Source organism: Scleropages formosus, chromosome 19, assembly GCF_900964775.1.
Source record: "Scleropages formosus chromosome 19, fSclFor1.1, whole genome shotgun sequence".
Lineage (NCBI taxonomy): Eukaryota > Metazoa > Chordata > Actinopteri > Osteoglossiformes > Osteoglossidae > Scleropages > Scleropages formosus.
The window spans coordinates 14,931,283-14,949,403 of record NC_041824.1 but is presented as its reverse complement, the minus strand read 5'-3'; the positions used below and the strand labels follow the sequence as shown (position 1 = coordinate 14,949,403).

At 48.3% G+C, this 18,121-nt stretch overlaps 1 protein-coding gene across 1 annotated transcript in view; it reads right to left on the bottom strand.

The window, feature by feature from the left end:
• plxna2 (plexin A2) overlaps window positions 1-17,573 on the bottom strand; it is a 163,442-nt gene extending 145,869 nt beyond the window's left edge. Inside the window, exon 1 of the mRNA XM_018760798.2 lies at window positions 17,144-17,573. The gene's annotated coding sequence lies outside the window, so the exon portion shown is untranslated. The remainder of the gene's footprint in view (window positions 1-17,143) is intronic.
• Window positions 17,574-18,121: the final 548 nt, after the last annotated feature.

The following is an 18,121-nucleotide window of genomic DNA, read 5'->3' as shown; positions in this document are numbered from 1 at the left end:
GATGTCTAGGTCTTAGGATTGGAGCTCCTGTAAACACCTTTACTTTCACATGGGGCACTTTCACACGGGCTGCCCCTTCGCTGCAGAATTACAGCTGGCTGTGCCATGGATGTGGGGTCAGGGGGTGGGGGGGGGGGCAGGACAGTCAGCAAGACAGACCATCCTGCAATGCATAGAAACATAAAAATGCCCCCAGGTCTGACTTGGTTCTTAGTCAGCTGCTTCGCAGGTCACCGCCAGGCCACCGGTTACATCACTCTCCACGCGGACCGTGAGCAAAGCCAGGAACAGCTCTCTTGCAGTCGAGACACGTTAGGCTGATTCTCTCACATGTCTGTTCCATTACGAGTGTCTGCTGCTGCCAGTTGCTTCACTATAACGGCGGTTTATAATTAACTCCAAGAACAGGGCCTGTTTTGATCCTCTTTATTATTTGCCTCTATTATTTACCTCCGACTCATGCTGTGATGCCTGTCCTTCCTTATTAAGTTCATCATGCTTAAGTACACACATTGCAAGCAATACACAGAGGAACATACCCGACCCTTCTGGGGACTCCAGGAATGCGTGTGGTCACAATTTAGCTGATATCACCAGCGAGACCGCAAGAGGGGTCAGTGGTAACATATGATAATCATGCTTGGGGTCACTATTGACTGAGGATATCTGGTGCTTGTTACTATTATCTGAGCTCAAGTAGCCTTTTCTGGTGCCTTTAAACACACTTCCCTATCCTCCTAGCAACCCTAATACACCCAGACAGGGTATCTTAATGTGGAGTCCATAGATGAACTAGAGAGTGGCTATGAAGAACAGGCTTGTTTGAAGGCAACCCCAACTAAATTACATTTATTCATTTACCTAGTGCTTTTCTCCAAAGCAACATACAATATTAATCTGCTTACAATTATTTACCCATTTACACAGCTGGGTAATTTTTACTGGAGCCATGGAGTAGGGCCCAGGGTACTACAGCCACAGGTAAGATTTGAACCTACACTCTTAGTCAAGTCTAAAGGCAGCAGCTCTAACCACTATGCTACCAGGGGCTGCTAGTAGAATACTTCCCGGTAAATATAGGTAAGAATAAACATTACTGTAGCACTACTATCTGTGACAAAATGAAGGCAATCAAAATTCAGCAAAATGAATTCTGTACATTTTCTCTGTCTTTATTTATGTAATGTTCTCTAAGAAGGGTGTTTGCTTTCATCAGACTCTTAAAGCGGTTTGAAAAAAAGTTGAAAACCTGTGCTTTAGACCCTTTTTAAAAGAAGGGCCATGTTGTAATGAGACAAAATATGAGGAAAACGTTACAGCATGTGGCACAGTTCTATGAAGTATTAAGTGTTTTAACTTTTGTCCCAACGTAAGAATGTAAACAAACCAATTTAAAACAGGTTGGGGTTAATTCTGAGAAATGGCATCTTCGTGTTGCAACAGCATGAAAACCACAAACACACACACACACACACACACACACACACACACACACACACACACACATTGACTGAAGCCGCTTGTCTTAAGTGGGGTTGCGGCGAGCAGGAGCCTAACCAGCCAACAAAGGGCGCAAGGCCAGAGGGGGAGGGGGACACACCCAGGACGGGACGCCAGTCCGCCGCAGAGCACCCCAAGCAGTGCGAGTGTAACATATAAACAAAGTTGGAATGAAAAATAATTCCTTTTAATTGTCTGTGTTGAGATATTCTTCAGCAGGATGACTGTGAGCACCTTCTCCAAACAGTCATACTTACAGATTCCAGCCCTACTGGAATCCAACTTCAGATCCACGTGACCTTGGGTCAATGAATTGAAATTTTCGGATTCTAACCTTAACCGTAAGGTCAGAAGATCATGGCCAAGCGTTGAATCTGAATTTCAGGGTTTTTGACAGAAACAAGCCGAGGGAAAAAGGTTCTGGAAAAACGCATACCAGCAAGAAAAGTCCGAGGAAGGAGTCGGAGATCTTTCGCCAGACATCTGGGCCTATCGTCCCGAAGGCACCTTGCAATGGGATCGCACAGGAACTGCATTAAACTGCACTTTGTCTTCACTGTTAGAACCTCTGCTTCCTCAGACCAGCACTCACAGCTGCATTATAAAGCCATTTAAAGGCGCTTTTAACTAGACTGCAACCCATTACAGCCGGGGGAGCGGCTCCAGTGCCGTGCGGCTGCTCGAGAGCCCTTCCACTTTCTCTCATACAGAGTCGACAGCGCAGCCCCGTAATTTCATCAGACGTCATAAAGCACAGCAGAATCAAGTGTGTGGCTTGTTACTTAGCCCAATATCTGGCAAGATGAGAGGTAACAATAGCGCGCGGGTGGGGGGACGGAGGGTTAAGCTGTATTAGTCACTGAAGATTTACAGCCGCTCAGCTGAAATCGAATCTGCATCCTTTACGGTGGCCGTAAAGCCGAGTGACGCAAGGCATCCACAAGCCAGGCGGCGCGGGGACGAGAGCTTATTAACTCGAGTGGGGACGGCAAGCTTTGGGTGCGAGGAATAAATGCGACGTGTGCGCTTTAATGTTAAGCCATGGGCTCTGAAAGGCGCACGACGACGCCAGAGGAACCCGGTTTCCGAATAAATAAATCAAGTCAATTAGCAGATTTGTTTACTATGCGGCTGCGACATAAGTGGGTCAGAAGGGTAAGGGTGAAAAAACAAGCATGTCGGAGGGTGCTGCTGCTGACTGAATGAAGAGCAGCGAGGAAACGCCTGCCGTCTTTATTTAGCACGGCCGCTAAATAAACCGTATTCATCTTTGCTGACGTACATCTTTTGTTGTGTTTGGGTATCTGCTATTTTTTCAGTAGGCCTGGTGCGACTATCACGAGACTGCATATGACAGCTCTTCAACTTCTGTAATGAATCTCCAGGGTCTGGAAGGCCCAGAGTGGCCATATTCAGCTGATCACTACCCTGACTGACCCACTAGACGTTGATATTTATCCATCTGGCAGATGCTTTCCTTCAACGCAATGTAGAGTTCAGAGTGAATAAAAGTAAATTTCACAACAGACAGGGCTTCGATAAGTACACATGGTTACTGAAGCACAGCTTATTAGCTCGATACAGCCCTTTTCACAGTGCACATATTCCACTACATATATGTTTAATACAAATAAAAAAATTGGTGGAAAATGTAGCAGGCGGTGAAGGACTAACGTGTAAAGGTTTCAGGAGCTTGGGAGGGAAATAGATCTTAAAGAAATGAGTTTTGGGAGCCTTCTTGAATTCTGGAAGGGATTCAGCTGTTCTGAGGGGTTGATAATTTTATGGCTGTTGTTACTCGTTGAAATTTGAACATTTTAATGTCCATTTATCCATTTGGCAGATGCGCCCAAAATGATGCACAGCTCAGAAAGAACAAAAGTTCACGTCGCCAAAAAACAGAGAGCTTAGATACGAACGTAACACTGTTAAAGCAAAGCTTATTCACTCAATACAGCCATTCTCATAGTGCACCTACTCCAGTAGCTGTTAACATACAAATGGGAAAATAGGTAAATGAAACAGAGCCGATGCTGAAGGACAAACTTCCAAATGCGTCAGGAGTTAGGGAGGGAAATGGATGTGAAAGAGATGAGATTTGAGACACTTCTTGAGCGCTTAGAAGACCATCAGTAGTTCTGATAGCAGCTCTAATGAGCAACCTAGTCAGTAGACAAACACAGAACTGGAATGTGTGCTGCATCCCATTTACTCACAGCTGAGTGAAATACTCCACTGTCAGAGCTTTTAGTCTCTCAATGTGTGAACAACTGCTGTCTAGGACAATGCGGTGTCACTGACCTACTGTGCCACAGCTAATAGTGGGAACGCTGTGCCAGCAGCGGGCCACCTGTGCGGAGGTGCTGCACCTGTGCCTGTGCCTGGCTGTGACGTATGGGTGCCTGGGGACCAGGGAAGCAGGATGCCTGTTTGAGTGAATCAGCCAAAGAAAGAATGTCTGCCAGGAGCAGGTTAAAGGACAGGACTTCCTGTGAGCCGACATCCTGGAAGAGCTGCCTTCGTTCAGGCCGACAGCACCGGTCTTCCGTGCCTTTTCGCAGCCACCCTTCGTAAAGCAAGGAACGGATTGGTGTCACTGACAGTAAGGATGAGGATTGCTTTAAATAAACAACAAATGAAACTTGTCATTGAGGATTATGGCAGCAAATCCCTGTCATAAATCCCATGTGCCCCCACCTTCAGCTTACACCCCCTTCTTCATTATACCTGTGGAGCCTCAGAGAGACCCTCTCTGCCTTGGGGACACTGTGTAATTTGAACAGGCATACACAAAGCAGGGCATGTCAAGCCACTGCAGGTTGGTACACTGCAACTCCCACTTACAAGACAGCAATAAGCAAGAGTGGGGATGGGTATGGAGATGTCTACCAACCCTAGAAATCCAGACCACCAGTGTCACTTTAGATCTGATTAAGCTTACACTGGGCACAAGAACCATTCTACTGAGCTGGCAAGGTGGTGCAGCGAGTAATGCTGTGGATGGTGTTAGAGGATGTGGGTTCAGTCCCCACTCAGCCTGTGTGGAGTTTGCATGTTCTCCCTGTTTTTGCATGAGTTTCCTCCCGCAGTCCAAGGACATCTGTTTCAAGTGAATAGGTGAATCTACATCCCATAGTGTGTGTTGCTCTGATACAGATGAGTGCTTCACTCTAATTAGTTCATTCTAGTACATATATCAAACATTGTTAGTCAGCCTAGCGAAAAAGATGTCAGTTAAAAACTACATAGCATTCACTGGATGGTGCTTTCTAGAAAAGTGTTTGCTAAATGAATAAATGTAAATGTACTTGTGTCCTTGTGGCCACTACTGAGGATTCCTCTTGATATGAGGGTCTAGTGCAGAAGTGGCTAAGGATAGGGTCGACTTTTAGCGACTTTACTGTTTCCACGGGGACATGGCCTCAGGGCCAGGGGTCTAGGCCAGTAGTAAATGGGAGTAGCCTCATTCCTGAGCAATCACTTAATTCAAGGTCTTGCTTTGGCCCCACAAAAAGCCTCCCTATCCACAGAGGGGGATTGATTTGAATGGTGAGAAGCGTTTTTTTTTGTCTTATGTTTTTTTCTGCCATTGTGTCTGATAAAACACAACTGTGTGCGTGCAAGGTGACTGAAATTAGCAACTGTTCCAACTGACTCTCACTACGGCGGCCTGGGGATCCATCAAGCACCCAGAGTGACAGTGAGATCTGGAAGAACAACGAGGGGTGTTGAGTGAGGCTGAAGGGGAGGAGTTACCCAAATGTGATGGCCCAGGCAAGAGGGATCACCATTCAGGAAAGAGATTCAACCACAACGCCGTACTGTGGTCTGTTCCGTCTAGGGAATGATTGGGGAATGAAAGTGTGTTTGTTGGCCAGCTGTCGACTTGGTGACTCTTCGCAGTAACCCGATGACATGAACACAACAAGACTGACACTGAGACTAAACAATAATACAGGGGGATCTCAGTCATGATCGTGAGTAGCCAAGGGAGAGTCAAAAAAATAAAATGCTCCATGTTCATGTGTCTAGAAGAGACACACAGGCTGCGTTTTCAGTTTTATGTGAATGGGAAACATAGTTGCATAGAATAAAGCACGAGGACAAACAAACTGAGCAAAGCACATTGCAACCAAGCAAAAGCCTACGTTAAAAGACAAATTTTAAGCTCTACAGTTTGTCTTGTTCAGATCTGCAGATACTATCCTAGCAGTATGAACGTGCTCAGCTGTTATTTCAGGGCATGTAGGGTCCCCCGAAGTCCCTGCAGGTGCCACCTTCCTTTCCAGCGCTGCTGCAGGCAAGGTGCCAGACGCTGCTGTGTGAAGCCGGGACTCCTTCGCTCTACAGCGTGAGAACGGCAAGCGGGCCTTGGGTTCCCTGTCCGCTGAACTTCCCACAATAGCGGATGTGAAATCTACGCTCTCCAATGCTTCCTCCCTTCCTAGTTGAGTGAATGTCACAAAGAACAATGGCAAGCCTCAGTTTGCCTTTTCCTGTGCCCCTTTAGCCCCCTGGCATGCTCTTTTATCACCTTGTGAGCACTGAGTGAGGGTCATTTGATCTACACCTCTGACACTAAGGCCTGCCACAAGTCTTAGTCCACTGAAGACACTGACAGGGCAGATGTTCCAGGAGCCTTTTCCTCCTCCCTCTGCTGGTTCCTGGCTTGGTACATCATACCAGTGGATATACACACACGTGACCTTCACAGATCATTCTATCCACTTCCCTCCTTGCTGCGCATGAGCGAGATCTACGACGCTTCTCTTTTTTACCAAATTATCCCTCTTTTTAAATGAGGAATGCAGGGAAGGTGGCACAGCGGGTAGCACGGGTGCCTCACAAAGTTGGGACTGTATGACTGTACATACGTTTGATCGCCGCTCAGTCCGCATGGAGTTTACATGTTCTGCTTGTATTGCTGTGGATTTTTTCCCCACAGTCCAAAACCATGTGTCTCAGGTTAATTATTAGCCCTAAATTGCCAGTGGTGTGTGTCATTTCCTTAGCCTCCTCCTTCCTCTGTGTACACATGTGTACTGCATTGCTCTGCTGTAAAAATGAGTGAATGATTGTAGTGAGATTAATGCCATATATCCAGCACTAGGGCGCTGTGGTTGAAAGTGTCAGTGAAACACTAGTTAATAATCACTGTACACCACTTTGGAGAAAAGTGTCTGCTAAATGCATATGTGTAAATATGCATAGCATTGAGAAGGAGTGAGCCTCCATGGTTCCTCATGATCTGGGGATTTTGCAAAATGCACGTGTAAGGGCTGCTGCTGAGGGGTAACATGAAACCTATGGAACAAGCATCCATGTGTTGCTCATGACCACGGATCTCACTGCTGTGTCATAAACCTGCCTACATGACCTAATTTGTGGATTCTTGGACTTTATGGAGATCTGTGGTTTCCGTGATGCTTCTTGACCAGTAGCCAATAGCCATTATCACTGCATGACCTGAAGAGGTCAAACAGAAATTAAAGGCCACACGGTAAAACAGGTTCTTATTTGGCAGTGGTATGTCATAGCATGTGCATCCAGAGTAAAGGGTGTAAAATGTTTTACCATTTCAAATGCTACTTGTTGCTGAAGTAATTCGTTTCATGTGCAGTGTTTAACGTATTATATTTCATTAAATACGGTGACTGTAACAGCTAGACTGCACAAGGTATTCTTCTTGACAAGGTGTCATGTACCTACAGAAAAGAGCGGAACTTGCACTGAAAGGCACGTGGCTTGGACCACCAACAGGTGTTGATGATACATAGAACATGTCTCTCCAGGATGTCTCCTCCCAGGCCCTGTCTCTCTCGGTCCTCCACCCTTTCAAACAAACAGGAGAAAAAGCTGTGGGAACGAGGGAGGAGCAAGGAGGGGTACTCTGAGCACTGCAAGCTGCTGACTGTCATCTTCCAAATGCTTGGCTCACATGTGTACAACAGGGAAAACAAACAAGAGCGAATGTATGCTTCACTGTCTCTGCTGAAGGTGGAGTTTCCTTCACGTACTCCACATATTCCTTGCTGAGACAAAGTTTTCCAAAAAGGGTTTTGTAACATAGGGGGGCGCAGTAGGTTTGACTGGGTCCTGCTCTCTGGTGGGTCTGGGGTTCAAGTCCCGGTTGGAGTGCCTTGTGACGGACTAGCACCTTGTCCTGGGTGTGTCCCCTCCCCCTCCAGCTTTGTGCCCCGTGTTGCCGGGTTAGGCTCCGGTTTGCCGCGACCCCACTTAGGACAAGCAGTTTCAATCAACGTGTGTGTTTGGTAACATACCGCACCTATACTGACAAACATGTAGAACCATGCTTTTACCCTGCACCCCCAAACAGGTAGAACCAAACATGCTATTCTCCTGGGTGGGTGGTTTTGTTTATGGAAAAGGGTTATTCTTGTGGAGTAGATGTCAAGGGCCAGCAAAACGTGAAGCCATTCATTCGCAGCTCAGCAGCCAGCGCGGCCACGCCGATCTACACACTGCCTCTATTCAGGCCAAATACTTTGGGGGCATCCACTGAAAAAATGCCCTGAATCCACTTGTGGGGGTGCTGCTTCCCCCCACTGCAGAAACAACAAACACCCGTTTAAATGGCTTCCAAGAGGCCAGTAATGGAAATGCTGCTTGAAAGCTCTGGTGTCACTCGACTCAGCTGTTTTGCCCCACTCACGCCTTCCAAAACAAACAGCGATATGAAACCAGAACAGATCATTTCCTGCATACTGACTGGAACAATGAGCTGCACAGCTAACTTTGAGCGGTGCACCGCAGAGGCCGAAAGGAAGGCAACCAAAATGCAAGAACCCGTGTGACCAGAATCTTTTTCAACGTATGCCTTACAGCTGCACAGATTAAGAGATGATGAGGTCCCCATTCTTAGGCATTTGACTACCAACATTCTTGCCCCCTCCTTCCCCCTAATCCCCCCTCTCCATCCGAGGTGACGGCGTCGGACCAGTCATGTTTAATCAACGTCTTTCTGGACAGCGCAGTGATCTTCGGTACAGGGCTGCAAGCTTCTATGCCACTGCACTCCTCATAATTGTCTCAGATCCCGTCTCCACTTTGCTCGCCGTTCCACTTAAATGCCAAAGAACAGAAGCGCCGCTGACCTACATTGCTGTTCGTCTGTAAATTATATGCAATGTCACCATTTGATTCTCTATTTCTGCGGTGTGATGCGTGCGCTTGCATCTCTTAATTGTGCCTGCTTTGCCGCAAACATGGGAGGATGAGGGGAGATGCTGCTGCCATGGATCATTTTTCTACCAGAAACCAAAAGGAAATTTTTTCGTCTTCAGCAACGAATAATAAAATTCATACATTTCTTTGAGGCTTTCCATGGCTACCTGCAACTAAGAACTGAAACTTTGCCCCCTCAAAACCACTCAATCGCTATTTACCGATCGAGAAAGTACACATTCATCCAGTGCTCTTATAAACAACTATTGTTTGCCTAGTCATGCATCACAATGGTTCTTTTTGCAGTACATTGTGGTAGTATGTGAGCATGCTGACACAGCCCAGAAAAACAACATTTACTGTACACAAATACAATGGCTACACAATCTCTGGAACTGATAAATAAAACAGGGTCCTTAAAGATACAGCTCAGTGTTGAAATGATGATTATCTTATATTACTGATTATAAGGGGCAGCGGGTAGCACAGTGGCTAAAGCTTGTTTCTTTGGACTCAGACCAAGGTTTGAATCCAATTTTCTATTGTGGTACACTTGAGCCTAAGGTACTTACCCTGTATTGCTGAAATAAAAATTATCCAGCTATATTAACAGGTAAATCATTGGGAAGTATGTAACACTAAGTTGCTTTGGAGAAAAACATTGGCTAAATGAAAAAAAAATGTAATGTAAATTATGAGGAGTTATCAGGCTTATGACAAAGGACTCCACAAGGGAGCCTCACTGGGGTAACATTATTACACCATCTCGCAATGAATATGCCATCATCCTAAGATGAATTCCTGGGGGCGCTCCAACTTTCTAATTTATTGGCTGTGTATTACAAACATGTATTAGCAGACAAATGTACCAGCAGCAGTACGGGGGGGGGGCATTCCAACTTGTTGAGATGGAGGGTATTCTGCATCCCAGGTCAAAGAAAATTCAGTCTGGACTTGTCTCCAACTTGGTTGTTAGAAACATGGTCATGACTTGTACCAGGGAGCCCGACACCATCGGCGGTCCTGGTAATAACACAACGCTTTCTAAACGAACTCATCAAGAAACTCATTTCCCCACCGCAGTAAAGTGGCAATAATACCCTCTCCACCGACACTCATACACCGCTCTGTCCCCTGCCAGCATGCTCAGATAACAACTGTGTATCTGTACTACGCCTTCCATTTTGAGGACTTTCATCACACCTCTGGCAAAATTTGTTTTGGTCTGTTCCGTGAGAAGTGTTTATCTCGTTTGTGGCTGCTTATTTGAATTTTTTCCAGTTTGTGGTATAGTTGCTATTTTGTCCAGGAATGACTCCGTGTCTCAGGCTTGTGTCTCTTCTGGGCCAAAGCGGGGGTTTACACCGACGTTGCTGCCTGCTGGGTGTGACACAAGGTACGTGGGGGTGTAAATGCAGGTAAGGCATGGCTTGCTTGAGAACTGTAACAAAGCTGAGCTCCTGATTCAGGTGGGGACATGCCAAGGTGCTTTTTACCCTTAGAACTCATCTGCAAGCAAAGCCAGGCTCCGGAATAACAATGTGTTGCAAACACACGTCTACATTTTTAACAGCAATAACACCAGCTCACCAAGAAAAGCTATATGCAATAAAACTCCAGCCTTTGAATCTGTGCACAACTGTATAATACTAAGCAGTTTCCCCAGTGTTAATTTATTCTTTAACCTCCTTTAAAACTAGACACAGATTGTAACCAAAAAAAAAAAAAAATAGATATATCAGAGAAGACTAAGAAGAAACCAGAAAATTTGAATAGGAAAAGTTCCCTCTAACTCTGATTGCGGTTGGATTGATAATGGCCACTGGTTCGGCTCTAAGTCTCCCATGGGCTCACACGCACTTGCAGTCCTATACCCTTGTGGTAACCATGGCGACAGCAGCAGGCCTGGCGTCTCACGTCACCAGGGGGCACTGCGGCTCAGGACTGGCACAGGACTCCTCAGCACGGGGCAGGGTGCTGATGCTCACCCCGCTAACCCTTCTACCAACCCTACGCACACTGGCACACACACACACAAACAGACACTTATGCCTCCGCTTCACGTGCAAGTTTGTCTGCCACAAACAGCTGCCCCTGTGCCTTTTGGGGGGCGGGGGGGGGGGCTTATACCCCCTCCCTCCTGCTGTCCTTTGTTGCTCAGTTATTGTGAGCCTCCACGCTGAACAATAACACACATCCTCCCATGACACAGGCTAATTGATTATTGATGCTCCCAGGGTTAACTGACTTTAATTCAAAGGAGTGTTACAAAAGCTGAAAGGAAAGAGATACAGGGGGCAGCATGAAGAGATTTTCTAAGAAAGCGGAGAGTCGGGCCATTTTAATGTAAACACTAACTGTTTTCTGTCGCCTCCTCTCTTTTCGGCTGCGGTGTCCGATTTGCTGTGCCGTGAAAGGCACAGATGCCGTCAGAGCTCGCCGTGTAACCGAGGGGTTCAGTCGCCCAACTGTTTCTCGTGGACACAAAGGGAAGTACGGGGATACTGACTCTTGGAGCAGTTATTCAAACTCACATTTAGATCCTTGTCTGCAAGGGGGGTGGGGGTGGATTAGTGACGCTCCGCCCGGCCGGCACCTCTCTCTCTCAGCGAAGCCTAGCCAACTCAGTGCCGCGGCACGGTTTACAAGTGACCGCCACAATTTGTTATTCCAGCAGCTTAGCTCCTGTAATTATTATTCTTATCACTGAGATGGAGCAATTCCGTTCAAGGCGGCAGAGTGTAACTCGGCTTGTGATGGGAAGCGTCCGATGAAGAGAGTGGGTGGCCAGGCACGAGGGTGGGGGTGGCGACCGACGGCGGGTTCAGGGAGCCAAAGAATGGCCACGACGAGGGAGACGGATAGACGGAGATGCGTCGTGAGTGCAGTTCCATTAACGTCTTAATAAAGATCATCAAGCATCGGGGCGCCTCCTGGATTCTGTGACGTTTGCACCTCCGTGGTGGAAATGAGGCACCGGTTTACCGAATTCAAAAGTGGCCGTATTCCAGCGAGCTGCCTGGCACCTAGGGAAAGGGACGGCAGGGGGAAAAGGGTTGCAAGGTTGGTACTGCAGGGGCCTGGGAGGGAAGCGTGAGGTCTGGAAGCGCTCTCCTGGCAAAGAGAATGCATTAATGGGCCCCCTCAGCTCCCCCAGCAGCACCGCCTGTTCTCTCTGCGGAGACTGACTGGAGCCTTGCTGAACACTTCCTTCAGCAGCGGTCCCATCCAGCCCGCCCAGTGCCAGCACTCGGACAGGCGCAGCGGGAAAAGGGATTCTTTCATACGGCACGACAAAACTGCCCAGGACAGAAAACCATCGGGGGGAACAGGGAGAAAAGCAGCCAGGCTGCGGCCGACTGATCAGCGCGTGCCAGCGGTCCCGGCCGTTGGCGCATTACGGTGTCTCGGGATATATTGGAAAATGTAATTTAGAGCCAGAGCATTGATTTTCACCCTCTGTGCTTCCGCATGGCTCTCACAGAAGCGAAGCCCTGGCTCAACACCACATCGACCTGTACCCGTCAGTCCAGCAGTCAGTTCAGCATCGGCGATGGGGTCAGTTACTGTAAGTTTGAGTGACGACATGCACAGCCACTCAGGACGATGAACACCATAGGGACACGGCTGACTGCCACCCTGCAGCCACAGGAAAATACCTCTTTAGATTTCTTTAAACTGGTGGTAGTTCTAAATCAGTAACACTGGCAACTTCTTTAACCCATTGTTTGTTTTTTATACACATTTTTGCTATATGGTGGATTGTAAACATGAAAACATCCACCAGCATCTACTAAGGGTTCAATGAGGTTCATATGCATATGCACATATGCAACGTAAATGAAAGCAACTGCCTGTTTCCGGACGTATAATAAAAAAGACAGAACCTCAGCAGATATATAAGTCTCCGCTGACCAGAACCTTGAGGTAACAGAAGGTACTAAAATGGGGTATAGCAGCAGATGCTGCCGTGGAGATGAGCAAAGCCGCCACCCCAAAACAACGCCAGGGTGATTGTGTTTAACATAGGGCGCTATTGCATTACAGTGCCCACTGTCCTCCGTTCAGGGTAGAATCTGGTCAATTTGCATGTGCGCATAAGCAATGTAACTCTAACCAGCTGCCTGTTTCAGGACATACCGTAAAAGGACGGGACGACAAAAGCCACAGGGCAACGGTGCATTAGAGGGTCCAAACATGGAATGATGGTGGGAGCTTGACGATGCTCACCTGCAGCTCAGAGAGACGGGCGTCAAGGGTCCCCAGATGGAGGAACAATTCGGACAGAAAACGGGGGGATTACTATACATTTCCACTTCCGAGAGGTAGTGGCGTAACCCTGAAACGCGATGGCACAGTGAGGTCATGTACACGCACACCTACGATCACACAACATGCTCTGCGGATCGACACGTGCCCGGACAAGGCCGATCGCTGTAGTGACAGCTGCGCAGTCGAGGGGGTTACAATAAACAGCGTGGCGAGGCCAGGGAGGGAGGGAGGAGGAGGGAGCGACTGCGTTAAAACAAACACACTGGGGCTGCGCACTTGAGCAGGAAGGGAGGGAAGACCTATATCCACAAGGGACGAGTCAGTCAACGCACCATGGACACTGGCCTGCAGGGGCAAAAGGGTGGCGCTAGTGGTGATGTGGGGGGGGGGGGGCCCAGTGGTGTCGCTCACTCGCCGCCGAGCCTCTGAATGTGTTCGTACTGCTCGTTCGCTGGAAAATAGGTCAAGGATTCTGTCCGCGTGCACGGTGACTTGTCAGAACCTCTCAAGTTGAGTAGGCCCGCTCGGCTGCGAGGGGGGTGGGCGCTGCCGAAGGAAGGCAGCCTCGGAGCACTGTGTGCCAGGCAGACGCCGGTTACAAAGCATTGCCGGTGTGCGCCCGGTACCCCACCGCCTTCTCCACCTCCCGCCGCAGAGCTCTACTAACCCTCGCCTTTGGCAGGAGGGGTGTACTTTTTGTTGCGCGGTCCATTCATATCGCCCTTAGTTGTCGGGGTGCCGTGACCTAAATCATGAAGGCCAAGTGGTTTGACGGTAGGGGGCACGCTCGAGCTGTTACGTCCCCATGGCTGGGACCCACTTTGGATCCTGGGGCTGCCTTATGAACGCTTTTGTTGCTGCGGTTGTCTTCTGGGCCACGGCTCCAAAACCAGGATGACCAAAACAGCGTTGTGGTACGTGAGGCGACCAGGAAGGTCGCTTTAGGAATCAATCGGAAAATAAAAACAATTAATAAAACAAAAGGTCACTGTCACTTTAAAAGTCACTTTAGTCACTGTCAAAAAACTGCCTTTTAAAAATGTAAAGGCAACATCTCCACTAGATTTACGTGAATCCCTTCTGCGAGCTGGGCATTAGAGCACTTTAGAAGAACCCATATGCAGCTTGGCTCGTCCACCCGTGGAAACCAGACGCTGCACCGCAAAATGACTGTTATTTCATTAAGACTCCCACTTAATGCACTCTCGACAACAAACAGCACTCGGGTGAAAACCGAGAAAAGCCAACAAACTGCTGTTAAACATGCAATACTGCCCGTTTGCTCGCAAGGCACCGGCCGACAAGCCCAAGTGATACGAGCAAATCGATAGTTTGAGATCAGGGCTGGGTGAGATAAAGGCTTCCTCCAGCGCCACGGTGACCATGCGAATGAAAGCAGCTCTGACTGTCTGGCACGATAAGGGTGCGTGCTGCGAGCGCCAGGGGAAGCCAAGGCTCATTTGTTTCGCATTAATGCGAGAGGAAAACAAAGAGCAGGATGAACATCCCCCCCCGCCCCCCAACCCCATTGCCCAGCGCTGCTGAGCCCCCCAAATGAAACGTGCTCCTACTGACACTATCAGCAGGCTTTGATGCTCCACCGATGATGAGTCGAGAGGTGGCTTTGGGAACTCGCCCCTATTGATCAAGCGGCCTGTGAAGATGACACCCTTAGTGCCCGCTTTTTGCTTTCCACAAAGAGTGCAAGTTTCACGGCGCGCAGAAGCTGCGGCGCCGAGGGCAACCCCGCTCTCCATACCATAGGGCACTCAGACGAGGAGCCGCGTCTTTCTCAAAACAGCTCAGATGTGTAGAAATAAGCGAGAAGGCTTCCATTTACATGTATTCATTTATCCGATGCCTTTCCCCAAAGGGACTAACAATGTTATGCCGCTTGCAATGATTTACCCAATTTTACAGGCTGGCACTTTTTTTTTTAACCCGAGCAATTCATGGTAAGTGCCTTCATCAAGGGTACTACAGCAGAAGGGGGAATTTGAACTTGGGTCCATTCGCTGCAAGGAGACAGCTTTAACCACTGCTTCCCCCTGCTTTTAAAGAGAGAATGGGATCACACCCACATCCCAGGACTGCGCATACATGTCTCCTCAAATTTAAGAGCACATGGTGCATTTTTGATAAGGGTACCTGACTGTCTCCATTGGTGCGTCTAAACGAACCCATAACACACATCCTGGGCAAAAAAAAAAAAAAATAGCACAAGAAGCAGAGCACCTTGTAGGCACGCGGTGCATTTTAGCACATCTCTCAAATCTCCCTGGTTCAGGCAGAGCGGCAGCCTTTGGTCAAGAAATTGCTTTAAATGACATTATCTTTATTACCTATCTATATTAACAAGGATTATCTAAAAAGTGCAGCTTGTGCATAAATACTTTCTTTAATTACAAAGTGACCATCAGTATCTGTTCCCGAGAGATAGTTAAATCAAAACGTGCTTTTTGTTCTTGCTTACCCAGTAATTTCCACTATCCGGGAAGCTGCGAAGCCTCAAACTGCTGGATGGCTTTGTGGCACACTATTTAAATAACGGATAACGGTGTCAGAGGGTCACAAGCTTCTGACTCTATAGCAAAAAAAAAAAAAAAAAGTTCTCACAAAAAAAAAAGGAAAAATGGTTTGATTGCAGGGTCAGCTGCAGTTAATAAGCACTCGACTGAGAGCTGATGAAAATTATTTTAATGTTCATATCTAGGCAATTTATTTCTTCAAACAGCAGCTGTGTGTTGTTTTCCGCAGAGCTCACTTCAGCGCAGGGCTGAGTGACTGATGGAGCTCAGTGTGAGAGGGAATAAAAATTTGTGAGGGTGTCTGTAGTTCGGTGCCTTGAGCAGGAGAAGGGAACTGTTCCCTGAATTTTATACACTTGACAAGAACATCTTGCATTCCTGCTAGCAAGATGCGAGGAGCTGGATGGGATATTTTCAGTGGTCCGCTGCACAGAATGATGATACCAGTGAGGGGCCGGTTATTGGGGGTGGAAGGTGCACAATAATTCTCCAAAGGTGTCAGCTGTTGAATGTAATCACCTGGCAGGCGAGGACCCTGAAGTTATATTATAATTTATGTGTGCGCATAGTTCACATGTGCCAATCTGACATGACTGAAAAAAAACTCAGCTGAATATGGATTTGTCAGGTGTTGGGGGACCAAAAATTTTAGCATAAGTACTCAGTGATAATTATTATCATTAATGCTCGGTCACACACACATAGTGAGTGAGACTTTAGGATTGCTTCAGCACTGGGGGGGTTATATCCTCCACCCACCATTTACATGTACAGAAAAATCGGATCTTAAGTGTCCTGAACGGCTGCCACTTTCTTCAGCACCCAGACTCTCGGGTGTGGGGAGAACTTATATTCCCCACCAGTGGGCAGGTACCCGAAATGAAATGTTGACAGAAATCAGGCTGAAAGACGACAAATAATATATATATTATTATTTATATAATATTTAATATTATATAAAAAGCCGATTCAGCAGAGACTCTCCAAAAGTTGCGCGACTGCGAAGATCGGCCAGGCGCTGGGTCAATAGTGCGCAAATAGCGCACACGCACCATGAAAAAAATCATGCGTGAATCGCGGCGGCACGCGTGCCGTGGCATCACTAACGAAGCCGATCCGATACATAATTTGAGGTGGACGCGTCCCCCGCGTGTCAGCAGGGAAAAGGCGCGCTGAATAGCTCTAAAGAGCGTGGCCAGGAAGGAAGGGCAAAAGACACACACCGGAGGCTCTCTCTCTCTCTCTCGCTCGCTCGCTCTCACACACCTGTTTAAATTTGGAATCGGGGGGGAAAAGTGTGAGAGCGAGCAGCGCAGGGCACGCGGGACTGTAGCACGTCGCGTCACACTGTTCCCAACTGTCTCCAGGTCCAGTGGCCAAGGGGGGCTCGCGCTCAGAGTCGTCGGGCGCATCACGCGCGTGCGTGCGCGCCGTTCTAATTGACGAGGAAACACCAGCCCTGCTGTCAGCTGCACTGACTTAGAGCAGCTGTTCGCGCGCACTGTTACAATTGCGAACGTGTGCGCGCGTGGCGTTTGCGGCTCATCTGAATCAACGGGATTTATTAAAAAAAAAAAAAAACCAACAACATTTGCAGGATATTGTGTCTCGTGCTGCATTTATCGCGCGATCCATGCTAATTATTATATTCCACTCACCTTCTCTGGCACCAAGGGGGCTGTTCTGATGTATTATTATTTTGTGCCTCTTTTCTGATCACTCGAACGCGATCACACCGGCGCCGTCCTCCTTCTTCTCGAACCTCGGTTTTTGACAGAATACATCCACATGGAGCGCGGCGATGCTCGGCGACACTGGATCCAGCGCGAGGAGGCTCTGCTCGACTCGGCTCGGCTCTGCTGGGCTCTGCTCGGCTCTGCGACGCTGTCGGTTGCTCTGCACGCCGCGCGGCAAAGGTACTCCTCCACGATCCGCGCGAAGGGGTCCGTCGAAAAAGCCGCCTCGTGGAGATCACGAGCCGATGCGAGATGCCTCGCGTCCGCCGGGTGCGGATGCGCACACACGCCCCCTCCCTCAGCGATTCAGCCCGCGCGACACGCGAGGACTTCTCCGGCACTGTCCATTCACGAGAGCATTCCTTCAGTTGTGTCCCACGGAGTCCCTCCCGTGACTGTCCATGGTCCGCTCTCTGCGCGTCCGCCGCAGACGTGTGCGCGCGTTCATGCCCTCCCCTTGAAAGCCTCTACAGTGGCACACGGCGCTCGCTCAGTCCCGTCCGCGTACTGTACTACTCTCGGACCACGGTGTTTAAACCCGGCACCCCCCCCCCCAACCACCACAACCACCACCCCCCGCCCCCTGTACTCTCCGGGCACGCGGGCTCATTTGCATGGCGCGAGGGTTAACCGTTTCGGTGCGAGCGCAGTGCGCTCCGCCCCTTCAGAGCCCTTAGTTGTAGAGTATAATTAGGAAGTGTATAATAAAGACTTAACGGTGCGCAAAATGCTTCTAAACTATATTTTAAGTATTTAAAAGCTATATATCTATAGGCATATAGGACACAGCATATTTTATGTGAAGATGCAATATTCCCATTATTATTTCGCATGAGGAATACTGGGAAATTATGTACACAGCAGACAAATTTAACAATGCATTCTATCATGTCTGCATGA